Raw genomic sequence first — 18732 nt, 5'->3', positions numbered from 1 at the left:
ACGTGCCGGAGACGCCGGAAGCACCTGCCGAGCATGCCGGAGCCACCTGCTCGACTCGCCAGAAACACCTGCCGGACACGCCAAAATCACCTGCCGGGTACGCCAGAACCACCTGGCGGACACTCCGAAATCACCTGTCGCGCATGCCGGAACCACCTCTCAGACGTGCCGGAAGCACGTGCCGGACACGCCGGAATCACCTACCGGACTGACCGGAACCACCTGCCGAGCACGCCGGAGCCACCTGTTCGACTCGCTGGAACCACCTGCCGGACAGGCCAATATCAACTGCTGGCTATGCCAGAACCACCTGGGGGACGGTCCGGAATCACCTGCCAGCCATGGCGGAACCACCTCTCAGACGTACCAGAACCACCTGCCGGAGAAGCTGGAAACACGTCCTGGACAGTCTGGAACCACCTGCCGGCCAAGCCTGGACCACCTGCCAAGCACAACGGAACAACCTGCTAGACACGCCAAAATCACCTGCGTATTATGCCAGAACCAATTGGAGGACTCTCTGGGATGACCTGCCGGGCATGCCGGAACCACCTCTCAGACGTGCCAGAACCATGTGGCGGACAGTCCAGAATCACCTGTTGGGCATGCACAACCACCTCTGACACGTACGAGAACCACATGCCGTGCAGGCTGGAACCAACTACCGGACAGACCGGAATCACCTTTCGGGCATGCCGGAACCACCTGTCAGATGTGCCAGAAACACGTGCTGGAGACGCCGGAGGCACCTGCCGAGCACGTCGCAACCACCTGCTCAACTCGCCTGAACCACCTGCCGGACATGCCAAAATCACCTGCCGACTATGCCTGAACCACTTGGCGAACACTCCGGAATCACTTGCCGGGCATGCAGGAACCACCTCTCAGACATGCCAGAACCCCGTGCCAATGACCCCGGAAGCACCAGCCGAGCACGCCGGAACCACCTGCTCGACTCGCCAGAACCACCTGCCGATCACGCAAAAATCACCTGCCGGCTACGCCACAACCAGTTGGTGAACACTTTGGAATCACCTGCCAGGCTTGCTGGAACCACCTGCCAGTCATGCCAAAATCACCTGCCAACTACGCCAGAACCGCTTGGCGGACACTGCGGAAACACCTGTCGGGCCGGCTGGAACCACATCTCAGACGTGCCAGAAACGTGTTCATGAGATGCTGGAACCACACCCCGAACAGACGGATACCACCTGCCAGAACCGCCTGAACCACATGCTGAGCACGCCGGAACCACCTGCTCGACTCACCGGTACCACCTCCCTGACACGCCAAAATCACCTGCTGGGTATGCCAGAACCACTTGGCGGACACTCCGGAATCATCTGCCGGACATGCCGGAACCAGCTCTCAGACACACCAGAACCAAGTGCCGGAGACGCCGGAAGCACCTGCCGAGCATGACGGAGCCACCTGCTCGACTCGCCAGAAACACCTGCCGGTCACGCCAAAATCAACTGCCGGGTACGCCAGAACCACCTGGCGGACACTCCGGAATCACCTGTCGCGCATGACGGAACCACCTCGCAGACGTGCCGGAAGCACGTGCCGGACACGCCGGAAACACCTACCGGACAGACCGGAACGACCTGCCGAGCACGCCGGAGCCACCAGTTCGACTCGCTGGAACCACCTGCCGGACAGGCCAATATCAACTGCTGGCTATGCCAGAACCACATGGGGGACGGTCCGGAATCACCTGCCAGCCATGGCGGAACCACCTCTCAGACGTACCAGAACCACCTGCCGGAGAAGCTGGAAACACGTCCTGTACAGACTGGAACCACGTGACGGCCATGCCTGAACCACCTGCCGAGCACGGCGGAACCACCTGCCGGACACGCCAAAGTCACCTGCGGGCTACGCCAGAACCACTTGGACGACTCTCCGAAATGACCTGCCGGGCATGTTGGAACCACCTCTCAGACGTGCCAGAAGCACGTGGCGGACAGTCCGGAATCACCTGTTGGGCATACGCAACCACCTCTGACACGTACCAGAACCACGTGCCGTGCACGCCGGAACCACCTACCGGACAGACCGGAATCCTCTTTTGGGCATGCCGGAACCACCAGTCAGATGTGCCAGAAACACGTGCCGGAGACGCCGGAAGCACCTGCAGAGCACGTCGCAACCACCTGCTCAACTCGCCTGAACCACCTGCCGGACACGCCAAAATCACCTGCCCGCTACACCAGCACCACTTCGGGGACAAGCCGGAATCACGTGAGGGGCATGCCGGCACAGCCTCTCAGACTGAACCTCGTGCCAGACACCACAGAACCACCTGCCGGACAGACCGGAACCACCTGCCGGACACGCCGGAACCACCGGCTCGACCCGCCGGAACGACCGCTGGACATGCAAAATCACCTGCCGGCTACGCCGGAAACACTTGGCGAACACTCCGGAATCACCTGCCGGGCATGCCGGAACCACCTCTCAGATATGCCAGAACCACGTGCCAATGACCCCGGAAGCACCTGCCGAGCACGGCGGAACCACCTGCTCGACTCGCCAGAACCACCTGCCGGACACGCAAAAATCACCTGCCGGGTACGCCAGAACCACCTGGCGGACACTCCGAAATCACCTGTCGCGCATGCCGGAACCACCTCTCAGACGTGCCGGAAGCACGTGCCAGACACGCCGGAAACACCTACCGGACAGACCGGAACCACCTGCCAAGAACGCCGGAGCCACCTGTTCGACTCGCTGGAACCACCTGCCGGACAGGCCAATATCAACTGCTGGCTGTGCCAGAACCACCTGGGGGACAGTCCGGGATCACCTGCCAGCCATGGCGGAACCACCTCTCAGACGTACCAGAACCACCTGCCGGAGAAGCTGGAAACACGTCCTGGACAGACTGGAACCACGTGACGGCCATGCCTGAACCACCTGCCGAGCACGGCGGAACCACCTGCCGGACACGCCAAAATCACCTGCGGGCTACGCCAGAACCACTTGGACGACTCTCCGAAATGACCTGCCGGGCATGTTGGAACCACCTCTCAGACGTGCCAGAAGCACGTGGCGGACAGTCCGGAATCACCTGTTGGGCATATTCAACCACCTCTGACACGTACCAGAACCATGTGCCGTGCACGCCGGAACCACCTACCGGACAGACCGGAATCCACTTTTGGGCATGCCGGAACCACCAGTCAGATGTGCCAGAAACACGTGCCGGAGACGCCGGAAGCACCTGCCGAGCACGTCGCAACCACCTGCTCAACTCGCCTGAACCACCTGCCGGACACGCCAAAATCACCTGCCCGCTACACCAGCACCACTTCGGGGACAAGCCGGAATCACGTGAGGGGCATGCCGGCACAGCCTCTCAGACTGAACCTCGTGCCGGACACCACAGAACCACCTGCCGGACAGACCGGAACCACCTGCCGGACACGCCGGAACCACCGGCTCGACCCACCGGAACGACCGCTGGACATGCAAAATCACCTGCCGGGTACGCCGGAAACACTTGGCGAACACTCCGGAATCACCTGCCGGGCATGCCGGAACCACCTCTCAGATATGCCAGAACCACGTGCCAATGACCCCGGAAGCACCTGCCGAGCACGCCGGAACCACCTGCTCGACTCGCCAGAACCACCTGCCGGACACGCAGAAATCACCTGCCGGCTACGCCACAACCAGTTGGGGAACACTTCGGAATCACCTGCCGGGCTTGCTGGAACCACCTGCCGGTCATGCCAAAATCACCTGCCAACTACGCCAGTACCACTTGGCGGACACTGTGGAAACACCTGTCGGGCCGGCCGGAACGACATCTCAGACGTGCCAGAACCATGTGCAAGAGATGCTGGAACCACACCCCGAACAGACGGAAAACACCTGCCAGACCTGTCTGAACAACCTGCCGAGCACGCCGGAGCCACCTACCTGACATGCCCAAATCACCAGCCGGGTATGCCAGAACCACTTGGCGGACACTCCGGAATCATCTGCCGGACATGCCGGAACCAGCTCTCAGACACACCAGAACCACGTGCCGGAGACGCCGGAAGCACCTGCCGAGCATGCCGGAGCCACCTGCTCGACTCGCCAGAAACACCTGCCGGACACGCCAAAATCACCTGCCGGGTACGCCAGAACCACCTGGCGGACACTCCGAAATCACCTGTCGCGCATGCCGGAACCACCTCTCAGACGTGCCGGAAGCACGTGCCGGACACGCCGGAATCACCTACCGGACTGACCGGAACCACCTGCCGAGCACGCCGGAGCCACCTGTTCGACTCGCTGGAACCACCTGCCGGACAGGCCAATATCAACTGCTGGCTATGCCAGAACCACCTGGGGGACGGTCCGGAATCACCTGCCAGCCATGGCGGAACCACCTCTCAGACGTACCAGAACCACCTGCCGGAGAAGCTGGAAACACGTCCTGGACAGTCTGGAACCACCTGCCGGCCAAGCCTGGACCACATGCCAAGCACAACGGAACAACCTGCTAGACACGCCAAAATCACCTGCGTATTATGCCAGAACCAATTGGAGGACTCTCTGGGATGACCTGCCGGGCATGCCGGAACCACCTCTCAGACGTGCCAGAACCATGTGGCGGACAGTCCGGAATCACCTGTTGGGCATGCGCAACCACCTCTGTGACGAACCAGAACCACATGCCGTGCAGGCTAGAACCGCCTACCAGACAGACCGGAATCAACTTTTGGGCATGCCGGAACCACCAGTCAGATGTGCCAGAAACACGTGCCGGAGACGCCCGAATCACCTGCCAAGCACGTTGGAACCACCTGCTCAACTCGCCTGAACCACCTGCCAGACATGCCAAAATCACCTGCCGACTATGCCAGAACCACTTGGTGAACACTCCGGAATCACTTGCCGGGCATGCAGGAACCACCTCTCAGACATGCCAGAACCCCGTGCCAATGACCCCGGAAGCACCAGCCGAGCACGCCGGAACCACCTGCTCGACTCGCCAGAACCACCTGCCGATCACGCAAAAATCACCTGCCGGCTACGCCACAACCAGTTGGTGAACACTTTGGAATCACCTGCCAGGCTTGCTGGAACCACCTGCCAGTCATGCCAAAATCACCTGCCAACTACGCCAGAACCGCTTGGCGGACACTGCGGAAACACCTGTCGGGCCGGCTGGAACCACATCTCAGACGTGCCAGAAACGTGTTCATGAGATGCTGGAACCACACCCCAAACAGACGGATACCACCTGCCAGAACCGCCTGAACCACCTGCTGAGCACGCCGGAACCACCTGCTCGACTCACCGGTACCACCTCCCTGACACGCCAAAATCACCTGCCCGCTACACCAGCACCACTTCGGGGACAAGCCGGAATCACGTGAGGGGCATGCCGGCACAGCCTCTCAGACTGAACCTCGTGCCGGACACCACAGAACCACCTGCCGGACAGACCAGAACCACCTGCCGGACACGCCAGAACCACCGGCTCGACCCGCCGGAACGACCGCTGGACATGCAAAATCACCTGCCGGCTACGCCGCAAACACTTGGCGAACACTCCGGAATCACCTGCCGGGCATGCCGGAACCACCTCTCAGCTATGCCAGAACCTCGTGCCAATGACCCCGGAAGCACCTGCCGAGCACGCCGGAACCACCTGCTCGACTCGCCAGAACCACCTGCCGGACACGCAAAAATCACCTGCCGGCTACGCCACAACCAGTTGGGGAACACTTCGGAATCACCTGCTGGGCTTGCTGGAACCACCTGCCGGTCATGCCAAAATCACCTGCCAACTACGCCAGTACCACTTGGCGGACACTGTGGAAACACCTGTCGGGCCGGCCGGAACCACATCTCACACGTGCCAGAACCATGTGCATGAGATGCTGGAACCACACCCCGAACAGACGGAAAACACCTGCCAGACCCGTCTGAACAACCTGCCGAGCACGCCGGAGCCACCTGCTCGACTCGGCGGAACCATCTACCTGACATGCCCAAATCACCAGCCGGGTATGCCAGAACCACTTGGCGGACACTCCGGAATCATCTGCCGGACATGCCGGAACCAGCTCTCAGACACAAAAGAACCACGTGCCGGAGACGCCGGAAGCACCTGCCAAGCACGTTGGAACCACCTGCTCAACTTGCCTGAACCACCTGCCGGACATGCCAAAATCAACTGCCGACTATGCCGGAACCACTGGCCGAACACTCCGGAATCACCTGCCGGGCATGCAGGAACCACCTCTCAGACACGCCAGAACCCCGTGCCAATGACCCCGGAAGCACCAGCCGAGCACGCCGGAACCACCTGCTCGACTCACCGGTACCACCTCCCTGACACGCCAAAATCACCTGCTGGGTATGCCAGAACCACTTGGCGGACACTCCGGAATCATCTGCTGGACATGCCGGAACCAGCTCTCAGACACACCAGAACCAAGTGCCGGAGACGCCGGAAGCACCTGCCGAGCATGCCGGAGCCACCTGCTCGACTCGCCAGAAACACCTGCCGGACACGCCAAAGTCACCTGCCGGGTACGCCAGAACAACCTGGCGGACACTCCGAAATCACCTGCCGCGCATGCCGGAACCACCTCTCAGACGTGCCGGAAGCACGTGCCGGAAACGCCGGAATCACCTACCGGACAGACCGGAACCACCTGCCGAGCACGCCGGAGCCACCTGTTCGACTCGCTGGAACCACCTGCCAGACAGGCCAATATCAACTGCTGGCTATGCCAGAAGCACCTGGGGGACGGTCCTGAATCACCTGCCAGCCATGGCGGAACCACCTCTCAGACGTACCAGAACCACCTGCCGGAGAAGCTGGAAACACGTCCTGGACAGACTGGAACCACGTGACGGCCATGCCTGAACCACCTGCCGAGCACGGCGGAACCACCTGCCGGACACGCCAAAATCACCTGCGGGCTACGCCTGAACCACTTGGACGACTCTCCGAAATGACCTGCCGGGCATGTTGGAACCACCTCTCAGATGTGCCAGAAGCACGTGGCGGACAGTCCGGAATCACCTGTTGGGCATACGCAACCACCTCTGACACGTACCAGAACCACGTGCCGTGCACGCCGGAACCACCTACCGGACAGACCGGAATCAACTTTTGGGCATGCCGGAACCACCAGTCAGATGTGCCAGAAACACGTGCCGGAGACGCCGGAAGCACCTGCCGAGCACGTCGCAACCACCTGCTCAACTCGCCTGAACCACCTGCCGGACACGCCAAAATCACCTGCCCGCTACACCAGCACCACTTCGGGGACAAACCGGAATCACGTGAGGGGCATGCCGGCACAGCCTCTCAGACTGAACCTCGTGCCGGACACCACAGAACCACCTGCCGGACAGACCGGAACCACCTGCCGGACTCGCCGGAACCACCGGCTCGACCCGCCGGAACGACCGCTGGACATGCAAAATCACCTGCCGGCTACGCCGGAAACACTTGGCGAACACTCCGGAATCACCTGCCGGGCATGCCGGAACCACCTCTCAGATATGCCAGAACCACGTGCCAATGACCCCGGAAGCACCTGCCGAGCACGCCGGAACCACCTGCTCGACTCGCCAGAACCACCTGCCGGACACGCAGAAATCACCTGCCGGCTACGCCACAACCAGTTGGGGAACACTTCGGAATCACCTGCCGGGCTTGCTGGAACCACCTGCCGGTCATGCCAAAATCACCTGCCAACTACGCCAGTACCACTTGGCGGACACTGTGGAAACACCTGTCGGGCCGGCTGGAACCACATCTCAGACGTGCCAGAACCATGTGCATGAGATGCTGGAACCACACCCCGAACAGACGGAAAACACCTGCCAGACCCGTCTGAACAACCTGCCGAGCACACCGGAGCCACCTGCTCGACTCGCCGGAACCACCTACCTGACATGCCCAAATCAACAGCCGGGTATGCCAGAACCACTTGGCGGACACTCCGGAATCATCTGCCGGACATGCCGGAACCAGCTCTCAGACACACCAGAACCACGTGCCGCAGACGCCGGAAGCACCAGCCGAGCATGCCGGAGCCACCTGCTCGACTCGCCAGAAACACCTGCCGGACACGCCAAAATCACCTGCCGGGTACGCCAGAACCACCTGGCGGACACTCCGAAATCACCTGTCGCGCATGCCGGAACCACCTCTCAGACGTGCCGGAAGCACGTGCCGGACACGCCGGAATCACCTACCGGATCGACCGGAACCACCTGCCGAGCACGCCGGAGCCACATGTTCGACTCGCTGGAACCACCTGCCGGACAGGCCAATATTAACTGCTGGCTATGCCAGAACCACCTGGGGGACAGTCCGGAATCACCTGCCAGCCATGGCGGAACCACCTCTCACACGTACCAGAACCACCTGCCGGAGAATCTGGAAACACGTCCTGAACAGTTTGGAACCACCTGCCGGCCAAGCGTGAACCACGTGCCAAGCACAAGGGAACAACCTGCCAGACACGCCAAAATCACCTGCGTGTTATGCCAGAACCACTTGGAGGCCTCTCTGGGATGACCTGCCCGGCATGCCGGAACCGCCCCTCAGATGTGCCAGAACCATGTGGCGGACAGTCCGGAATCACCTGTTGGGCATGCGCAACCACCTCTGAGACGTACCAGAACCACATGCCGTGCAGGCTGGAACCACCTACCGGACAGACCGGAATCACCTTTCGGGCATGCCGGAACCACCTGTCAGATGTGCCAGAAACACGTGCCGGAGACGCCGGAAGCACCTGCCAAGCACGTTGCAACCACCTGCTCAACTCGCCTGAACCACCTGCCGGACATGCCAAAATCACCTGCCGACTATGCCAGAACCACTTGGCGAACACTCCGGAATCACTTGCCGGGCATGCAGGAACCACCTCTCAGACATGCCAGAAACCCGTGCCAATGACCCCGGAAGCACCAGCCGAGCACGCCGGAACCACCTGCTCGACTCGCCAGAACCACTTGCCGATCAGGCAAAAATCACCCGCTGGCTACGCCACAGCCAGTTGGTGAACACATTGGAATCACCTGCCAGGCTTGCTGGAACCACCTGCCAGTCATGCCAAAATCACCTGCCAACTACGCCAGAACCGCTTGGCGGACACTGCGGAAACACCTGTCGGGCCGGCTGGAACCACATCTCAGACGTGCCAGAACCATGTGCATGAGATGCTGGAACCACACCCCGAAGAGACGGAAATCACCTGCCAGACCCGTCTGAACAACCTGCCGAGCACGCCGGAGCCACCTGCTCGACTCGCCAGAAACACCTGCCGGACACGCCAAAATCACCTGCCGGGTATGCCAGAACCACTTGGCGGACACTCCGGAATCATCTGCTGGACATGCCGGAACCAGCTCTCAGACACACCAGAACCAAGTGCCGGAGACGCCGGAAGCACCTGCCGAGCATGCCGGAGCCACCTGCTCGACTCGCCAGAAACACCTGCCGGACACGCCAAAATCACCTGCCGGGTACGCCAGAAACACCTGGCGGACACTCCGAAATCACCTGTCGCGCATGCCGGAACCACATCTCAGACGTGCCGGAAGCACGTGCCGGACACGCCGGAATCACCTACCGGACAGACCGGAACCACCTGCCGAGCATCCGGAGCCAGCTGTTCGACTCGCTGGAACCACCTGCCGGACAGGCCAATATCAACTGCTGGCTATGCCAGAACCACCTGGGGGACGGTCCGGAATCACCTGCCAGCCATGGCGGAACCACCTCTCAGACGTACCAGAACCACCTGCCGGAGAAGCTGGAAACACGTCCTGGACAGTCTGGAACCACCTGCCGGCCAAGCCTGAACCACCTGCCAAGCACAATGGAACAACCTGCCAGACACGCCAAAATCACCTGCGTGTTATGCCAGAACCACTTGGAGGACTCTCTGGGATGACCTGCCGGGCATGCCGGAACCACCTCTCAGACGTGCCAGAACCATGTGGCGGACAGTCCGGAATCACCTGTTGGGCATGCGCAACCACCTCTGAGACGTACCAGAACCACATGCCGTGCAGGCTGGAACCGCCTACCGGACAGACCAGAATCACCTTTCGGGCATGCCGGAACCACCTGTCAGATGTGCCAGAAACACGTGCTGGAGACGGCAGTAGCACCTGCCGAGCACGTCGCAACCACCTGCTCAACTCGCCTGAACCACCTGCCGGACATGCCAAAATCACCTGCCGACTATGCCAGAACCACTTGGCGAACACTCCGGAATCACTTGCCGGGCATGCAGGAACCACCTCTCAGACATGCCAGAACCCCGTGCCAATGACCCCGGAAGCACCAGCCGAGCACGCCGGAACCACCTGCTCGACTCGCCAGAACCACCTGCCGATCACGCAAAAATCACCTGCCGGCTACACGAACACCACTTCGGGGACAAGCCGGAATCACGTGAGGGGCATGCCGGCACAGCCTCTCAGACTGAACCTCGTGCCGGACACCACAGAACCACCTGCCGGACAGACCGGAACCACCTGACGGACACGCCGGAACCACCGGCTCGACCCGCTGGAACGACCGCTGGACATGCAAAATCACCTGCCGGCTACGCCGGAAACACTTGGCAAACACTCCGGAATCACTTGCCGGGCATGCAGGAACCACCTCTCAGACATGCCAGAACCCCGTGCCAATGACCCCGGAAGCACCAGCCGAGCACGCCGGAACCACCTGCTCGACTCGCCAGAACCACCTGCCGATCACGCAAAAATCACCTGCCGGCTACGCCACAACCAGTTGGTGAACACTTTGGAATCACCTGCCAGGCTTGCTGGAACCACCTGCCAGTCATGCCAAAATCACCTGCCAACTACGCCAGAACCGCTTGGCGGACACTGCGGAAACACCTGTCGGGCCGGCTGGAACCACATCTCAGACGTGCCAGAAACGTGTTCATGAGATGCTGGAACCACACCCCGAACAGACGGATACCACCTGCCAGAACCGCCTGAACCACCTGCTGAGCACGCCGGAACCACCTGCTCGACTCACCGGTACCACCTCCCTGACACGCCAAAATCACCTGCTGGGTATGCCAGAACCACTTGGCGGACACTCCGGAATCATCTGCCGGACATACCGGAACCAGCTCTCAGACACACCAGAACCAAGTGCCGGAGACGCCGGAAGCAGCTGCCGAGCATGCCGGAGCCACCTGCTCGACTCGCCAGAAACACCTGCCTGACACGCCAAAATCACCTGCCGGGTACGCCAGAACCACCTGGCGGACACTCCGGAATCACCTGTCGCGCATGCCGGAACCACCTCTCAGACGTGCCGGAAGCACGTGCCAGACACGCCGGAAACACCTACCAGACAGACCGGAACCACCTGCCAAGAACGCTGGAGCCACCTGTTCGACTCGCTGGAACCACCTGCCGGACAGGCCAATATCAACTGCTGGCTATGCCAGAACCACCTGGGGGACAGTCCGGGATCACCTGCCAGCCATGGCGGAACCACCTCTCAGACGTACCAGAACCACCTGCCGGAGAAGCTGGAAACACGTCCTGGACAGACTGGAACCACGTGACGGCCATGCCTGAACCACCTGTCGAGCACGGCGGAACCACCTGCCGGACACGCCAAAATCACCTGCGGGCTACGCCAGAACCACTTGGACGACTCTCCGAAATGACCTGCCGGGCATGTTGGAACCACCTCTCAGACGTGCCAGAAGCACGTGGCGGACAGTCCGGAATCACCTGTTGGGCATACGCAACCACCTCTGACACGTACCAGAACCACGTGCCGTGCACGCCGGAACCACCTACCGGACAGACCGGAATCCACTTTTGGGCATGCCGGAACCACCAGTCAGATGTGCCAGAAACACGTGCCGGAGACGCCGGAAGCACCTGCCGAGCACGTCGCAACCACCTGCTCAACTCGCCTGAACCACATGCCGGACACGCCAAAATCACCTGCCCGCTACACCAGCACCACTTCGGGGACAAGCCGGAATCACGTGAGGGGCATGCCGGCACAGCCTCTCAGACTGAACCTCGTGCCGGACACCACAGAACCACCTGCCGGACAGACCGGAACCACCTGCCGGACACGCCGGAACCACCGGCTCGACCCGCCGGAACGACCGCTGGACATGCAAAATCACCTGCCGGCTGCGCCGGAAACACTTGGCGAATACTCCGGAATCACCTGCCGGGCATGCCGGAACCACCTCTCAGATATGCCAGAACCACGTGCCAATCACCCCGGAAGCACCTGCCGAGCACGCCGGAACCACCTGCTCGACTCGCCAGAACCACCTGCCGGGCACGCAAAAATCACCTGCCGGCTACGCCACAACCAGTTGGGGAACACTTCGGAATCACCTGCCGGGCTTGCTGGAACCACCTGCCGGTCATGCCAAAATCACCTGCCAACTACGCCAGTACCACTTGGCGGACACTGTGGAAACACCTGTCGGGCCGGCCGGAACCACATCTCACACGTGCCAGAACCATGTGCATGAGATGCTGGAACCACACCCCGAACAGACGGAAAACACCTGCCAGACACGTCTGAACAACCTGACGAGCACGCCGGAGCCACCTGCTCGACTCGCCGGAACCACCTCCCTGACACGCCAGAATCACCTTCTGGGTATGCCAGAACCACTTGGCGGACACTCCGGAATCATCTGCCGGACATGCCGGAACCAGCTCTCAGACACACCAGAACCAAGTGCCGGAGACGCCTGAAGCACCTGCCGAGCATGCCGTAGCCACCTGCTCGACTCGCCAGAAACACCTGCCTGACACGCCAAAATCACCTGCCGGGTACGCCAGAACCACCTGGCCGACACTACGGAATCACCTGCCGCGCATGCCGGAACCACCTCTCAGACGTGCCGGAAGCACGTGCCAGACACGCCGGAAACACCTACCGGACAGACCGGAACCACCTGCCAAGAACGCCGGAGCCACCTGTTCGACTCGCTGGAACCACCTGCCGGACAGGCCAATATCAACTGCTGGCTATGCCAGAACCACCTGGGGGACAGTCCGGGATCACCTGCCAGCCATGGCGGAACCACCTCTCAGACGTACCAGAACCACCTGCCGGAGAAGCTGGAAACACGTCCTGGACAGACTGGAACCACGTGACGGCCATGCCTGAACCACCTGCCGAGCACGGCGGAACCACCTGCCGGACACGCCAAAATCACCTGCGGGCTACGCCAGAACCACTTGGACGACTCTCCGAAATGACCTGCCGGGCATGTTGGAACCACCTCTCAGACGTGCCAGAAGCACGTGGCGGACAGTCCGGAATCACCTGTTGGGCATACGCAACCACCTCTGACACGTACCAGAACCACGTGTCGTGCACGCCGGAACCACCTACTGGACAGACCGGAATCAACTTTTGGGCATGCCGGAACCACCAGTCAGATGTGCCAGAAACACGTGCCGGAGACGCCGGAAGCACCTGCCGAGCACGTCGCAACCACCTGCTCAACTCGCCTGAACCACCTGCCGGACACGCCAAAATCACCTGCCCGCTACACCAGCACCACTTCGGGGACAAACCGGAATCACGTGAGGGGCATGCCGGCACAGCCTCTCAGACTGAACCTCGTGCCGGACACCACAGAACCACCTGCCGGACAGACCGGAACCACCTGCCGGACTCGCCGGAACCACCGGCTCGACCCGCCGGAACGACCGCTGGACATGCAAAATCACCTGCCGGCTACGCCGGAAACACTTGGCGAACACTCCGGAATCACCTGCCGGGCATGCCGGAACCACCTCTCAGATATGCCAGAACCACGTGCCAATGACCCCGGAAGCACCTGCCGAGCACGCCGGAACCACCTGCTCGACTCGCCAGAACCACCTGCCGGACACGCAGAAATCACCTGCCGGCTACGCCACAACCAGTTGGGGAACACTTCGGAATCACCTGCCGGGCTTGCTGGAACCACCTGCCGGTCATGCCAAAATCACCTGCCAACTACGCCAGTACCACTTGGCGGACACTGTGGAAACACCTGTCGGGCCGGCCGGAACCACATCTCAGACGTGCCAGAACCATGTGCATGAGATGCTGGAACCACACCCCGAACAGACGGAAAACACCTGCCAGACCCGTCTGAACAACCTGCTGAGCACACCGGAGCCACCTGCTCGACTCGCCAGAAACACCTACCTGACATGCCCAAATCACCAGCCGGGTACGCCAGAACCACCTGGCGGACACTCCGAAATCACCTGCCGCGCATGCCGGAACCACCTCTCAGACGTGCCGGAAGCACGTGCCGGACACGCCGGAATCACCTACCCGACAGACCGGAACCACCTGCCGAGCACACCGGAGCCACCTGTTCGACTCGCTGGAACCACCTGCCGTACAGGCCAATATCAACTGCTGGCTATGCCAGAACCACGTGGGGGACGGTCCGGAATCACCTGCCAGCCATGGCGGAACCACCTCTCAGACGTACCAGAACCACCTGCCGGAGAAGCTGGAAACACGTCCTGGACAGTCTGGAACCACCTGCCGGCCAAGCCCGAACCACCTGCCAAGCACAACGGAACAACCTGCCAGACATGCCAAAATCACCTGCGTGTTATGCCAGAACCACTTGGAGGACTCTCTGGGATGACCTGCCGGGCATGCCGGAACCACCTCTCAGACGTGCCAGAACCATGTGGCGGACAGTCCGGAATCACCTGTTGGGCATGCGCAACCACCTCTGAGACGTACCAGAACCACATGCCGTGCAGGCTGGAACCGCCTACCGGACAGACCGGAATCACCTTTCGGGCATGCCGGAACCACCTGTCAGATGTGCCAGAAACACGTGCTGGAGACGCCGGAAGCACCAGCCGAGCACGTCGCAACCACCTGCTCAACTCGCCTGAACCACCTGCCGGACATGCCAAAATCACCTGCCGACTATGCCAGAACCACTTGGCGAACAATCCGGAATCACTTGCCGGGCATGCAGGAACCACCTCTCAGACATGCCAGAACCCCGTGCCAATGACCCCGGAAGCACCAGCCGAGCACGCCGGAACCACCTGCTCGACTCGCCAGAACCACCTGCCGATCACGCAAAAATCACCTGCCGGCTACGCCACAACCAGTTGGTGAACACTTTGGAATCACCTGCCAGGCTTGCTGGAACCACCTGCCAGTCATGCCAAAATCACCTGCCAACTACGCCAGAACCGCTTGGCGGACACTGCGGAAACACCTGTCGGGCCGGCTGGAACCACATCTCAGACGTGCCAGAAACGTGTTCATGAGATGCTGGAACCACACCCCGAACAGACGGATACCACCTGCCAGAACCGCCTGAACCACCTGCTGAGCACGCCGGAACCACCTGCTCGACTCACCGGTACCACCTCCCTGACACGCCAAAATCACCTGCTGGGTATGCCAGAACCACTTGGCGGACACTCCGGAATCATCTGCCGGACATGCCTGAACCAGCTCTCAGACACACCAGAACCAAGTGCCGGAGACGCCGGAAGCACCTGCCGCGCATGCCGGAGCCACCTCTCAGACGTGCCGGAAGCACGTGCCAGACACGCCGGAAACACCTACCGGACAGACCGGAACCACCTGCCAAGAACGCCGGAGCCACCTGTTCGACTCGCTGGAACCACCTGCCGGACAGGCCAATATCAACTGCTGGCTATGCCAGAACCACCTGCGGGACAGTCCGGGATCACCTGCCAGCCATGGCGGAACCACCTCTCAGACGTACCAGAACCACCTGCCGGAGAAGCTGGAAACACGTCCTCACAGACTGGAACCACGTGACGGCCATGCCTGAACCACCTGCCGACCACGGCGGAACCACCTGCCGGACACGCCAAAGTCACCTGCGGGCTACGCCAGAACCACTTGGACGACTCTCCTAAATGACCTGCCGGGCATGTTGGAACCACCTCTCAGACGTGCCAGAAGCACGTGGCGGACAGTCCGGAATCACCTGTTGGGCATACGCAACCACCTCTGACACGTACCAGAACCACGTGCCGTGCACGCCGGAACCACCTACCGGACAGACCGGAATCCACTTTTGGGCATGCCGGAACCACCAGTCAGATGTGCCAGAAACACGTGCCGGAGACGCCGGAAGCACCTGCCGAGCACGTCGCAACCACCTGCTCAACTCGCCTGAACCACCTGCCGGACACGCCAAAATCACCTGCCCGCTACACCAGCACCACTTCGGGGACAAGCCGGAATCACGTGAGGGGCATGCCGGCACAGCCTCTCAGACTGAACCTCGTGCCGGACACCACAGAACCACCTGCCGGACAGACCGGAACCACCTGCCTGACACGCCGGAACCACCAGCTCGACCCGCCGGAACGACCGCTGGACATGCAAAATCACCTGCCGGCTACGCCGGAAACACTTGGCGAACACTCCGGAATCACCTGCCGGGCATGCCGGAACCACCTCTCAGATATGCCAGAACCACGTGCCAATGACCCCGGAAGCACCTGCCGAGCACGCCGGAACCACCTGCTCGACTCGCCAGAACCACCTGCCGGACACGCAAATATCACCTGCCGGCTACGCCACAACCAGTTGGGGAACACTTCGGAATCACCTGCCGGGCTTGCTGGAACCACCTGCCGGTCATGCCAAAATCACCTGCCAACAACGCCAGTACCACTTGGCGGACACTGTGGAAACACCTGTCGGGCCGGCCGGAACCACATCTCACACGTGCCAGAACCATGTGCATGAGATGCTGGAACCACACCACAAACAGACGGAAAGCACCTGCCAGACCCGTCTGAACAACCTGCCGAGCACGCCGGAGCCACCTGCTCGACTCGCCGGAAAGACCTACCTGACATGCCCAAATCACCAGCCGGGTATGCCAGAACCACTTGGCGGACACTCCGGAATCATCTGCCGGACATGCCGGAACCAGCTCTCAGACACACCAGAACCACGTGCCGGAGACGCCGGAAGCACCTGCCGAGCATGCCGGAGCCACCTGCTCGACTCGCCAGAAACACCTGCCGGACACGCCAAAATCACCTGCCGGGTACGCCAGAACCACCTGGCGGACACTCCGAAATCACCTGTCGCGCATGCCGGAACCACCTCTCAGACGTGCCGGAAGCACGTGCCAGACACGCCGGAAACACCTACCGGACAGACCGGAACCACCTGCCAAGAACGCCGGAGCCACCTGTTCGACTCGCTGGAACCACCTGCCGGACAGGCCAATATCAACTGCTGGCTATGCCAGAACCACCTGGGGGACAGTCCGGGATCACCTGCCAGCCATGGCGGAACCACCTCTCAGACGTACCAGAACCAGCTGCCGGAGAAGCTGGAAACACGTCCTGGACAGACTGGAACCACGTGACGGCCATGCCTGAACCACCTGCCGAGCACGGCGGAACCACCTGCCGGACACGCCAAAATCACCTGCGGGCTACGCCAGAACCACTTGGACGACTCTCCGAAATGACCTGCCGGGCATGTTGGAACCACCTCTCAGACGTGCCAGAAGCACGTGGCGGACAGTCCGGAATCACCTGTTGGGCATACGCAACCACCTCTGACACGTACCAGAACCATGTGCCGTGCACGCCGGAACCACCTACCGGACAGACCGGAATCCACTTTTGGGCATGCCGGAACCACCTGTCAGATGTGCCAGAAACACGTGCCGGAGACGCCGGAAGCACCTGCCGAGCACGTCGCAACCACCTGCTCAACTCGCCTGAACCACCTGCCGGACACGCCAAAATCACCTGCCCGCTACACCAGCACCACTTCGGGGACAAGCCGGAATCACGTGAGGGGCATGCCGGCACAGCCTCTCAGACTGAACCTCGTGCCGGACACCACAGAACCACCTGCCGGACAGACCGGAACCACCTGCCGGACACGCCGGAACCACCGGCTCGACCCGCCGGAACGACCACTGGACATGCAAAATCACCTGCCGGCTACGCCGGAAACACTTGGCGAACACTCCGGAATCACCTGCCGGGCATGCCGGAACCACCTCTCAGATATGCCAGAACCACGTGCCAATGACCCCGGAAGCACCTGCCGAGCACGCCGGAACCACCTGCTCGACTCGCCAGAACCACCTGCCGGACACGCAGAAATCACCTGCCGGCTACGCCACAACCAGTTGGGGAACACTTCGGAATCACCTGCCGGGCTTGCTGGAACCACCTGCCGGTCATGCCAAAATCACCTGCCAACTACGCCAGTACCACTTGGCGGACACTGTGGAAACACCTGTCGGGCCGGCCGGAATCACATCTCACACGTGCCAGAACCATGTGCATGAGATGCTGGAACCACACCCCGAACAGACGGAAAACACCTGCCAGACCCGTCTGAACAACCTGCCGAGCACGCCGGAGCCACCTGCTCGACTCGCCGGAACCACCTACCTGACATGCCCAAATCACCAGCCGGGTATGCCAGAAACACTTGGCGGACACTCCGGAATCATCTGCCGGACATGCCGGAACCAGCTCTCAGACACACCAGAACCACGTGCCGGAGACGCCGGAAGCACCTGCCGAGCATGCCGGAGCCACCTGCTCGACTCGCCAGAAACACCTGCCGGACACGCCAAAATCACCTGCCGGGTACGCCAGAACCACCTGGCGGACACTCCGAAATCACCTGCCGCGCATGCCGGAACCACCTCTCAGACGTGCCGGAAG

This window comes from Equus caballus, unplaced genomic scaffold, assembly GCF_041296265.1.
Source record: "Equus caballus isolate H_3958 breed thoroughbred unplaced genomic scaffold, TB-T2T haplotype2-0000437, whole genome shotgun sequence".
Taxonomy (NCBI): Eukaryota; Metazoa; Chordata; class Mammalia; order Perissodactyla; family Equidae; genus Equus; species Equus caballus.
Note: the sequence above shows the minus strand (reverse complement) of the source record.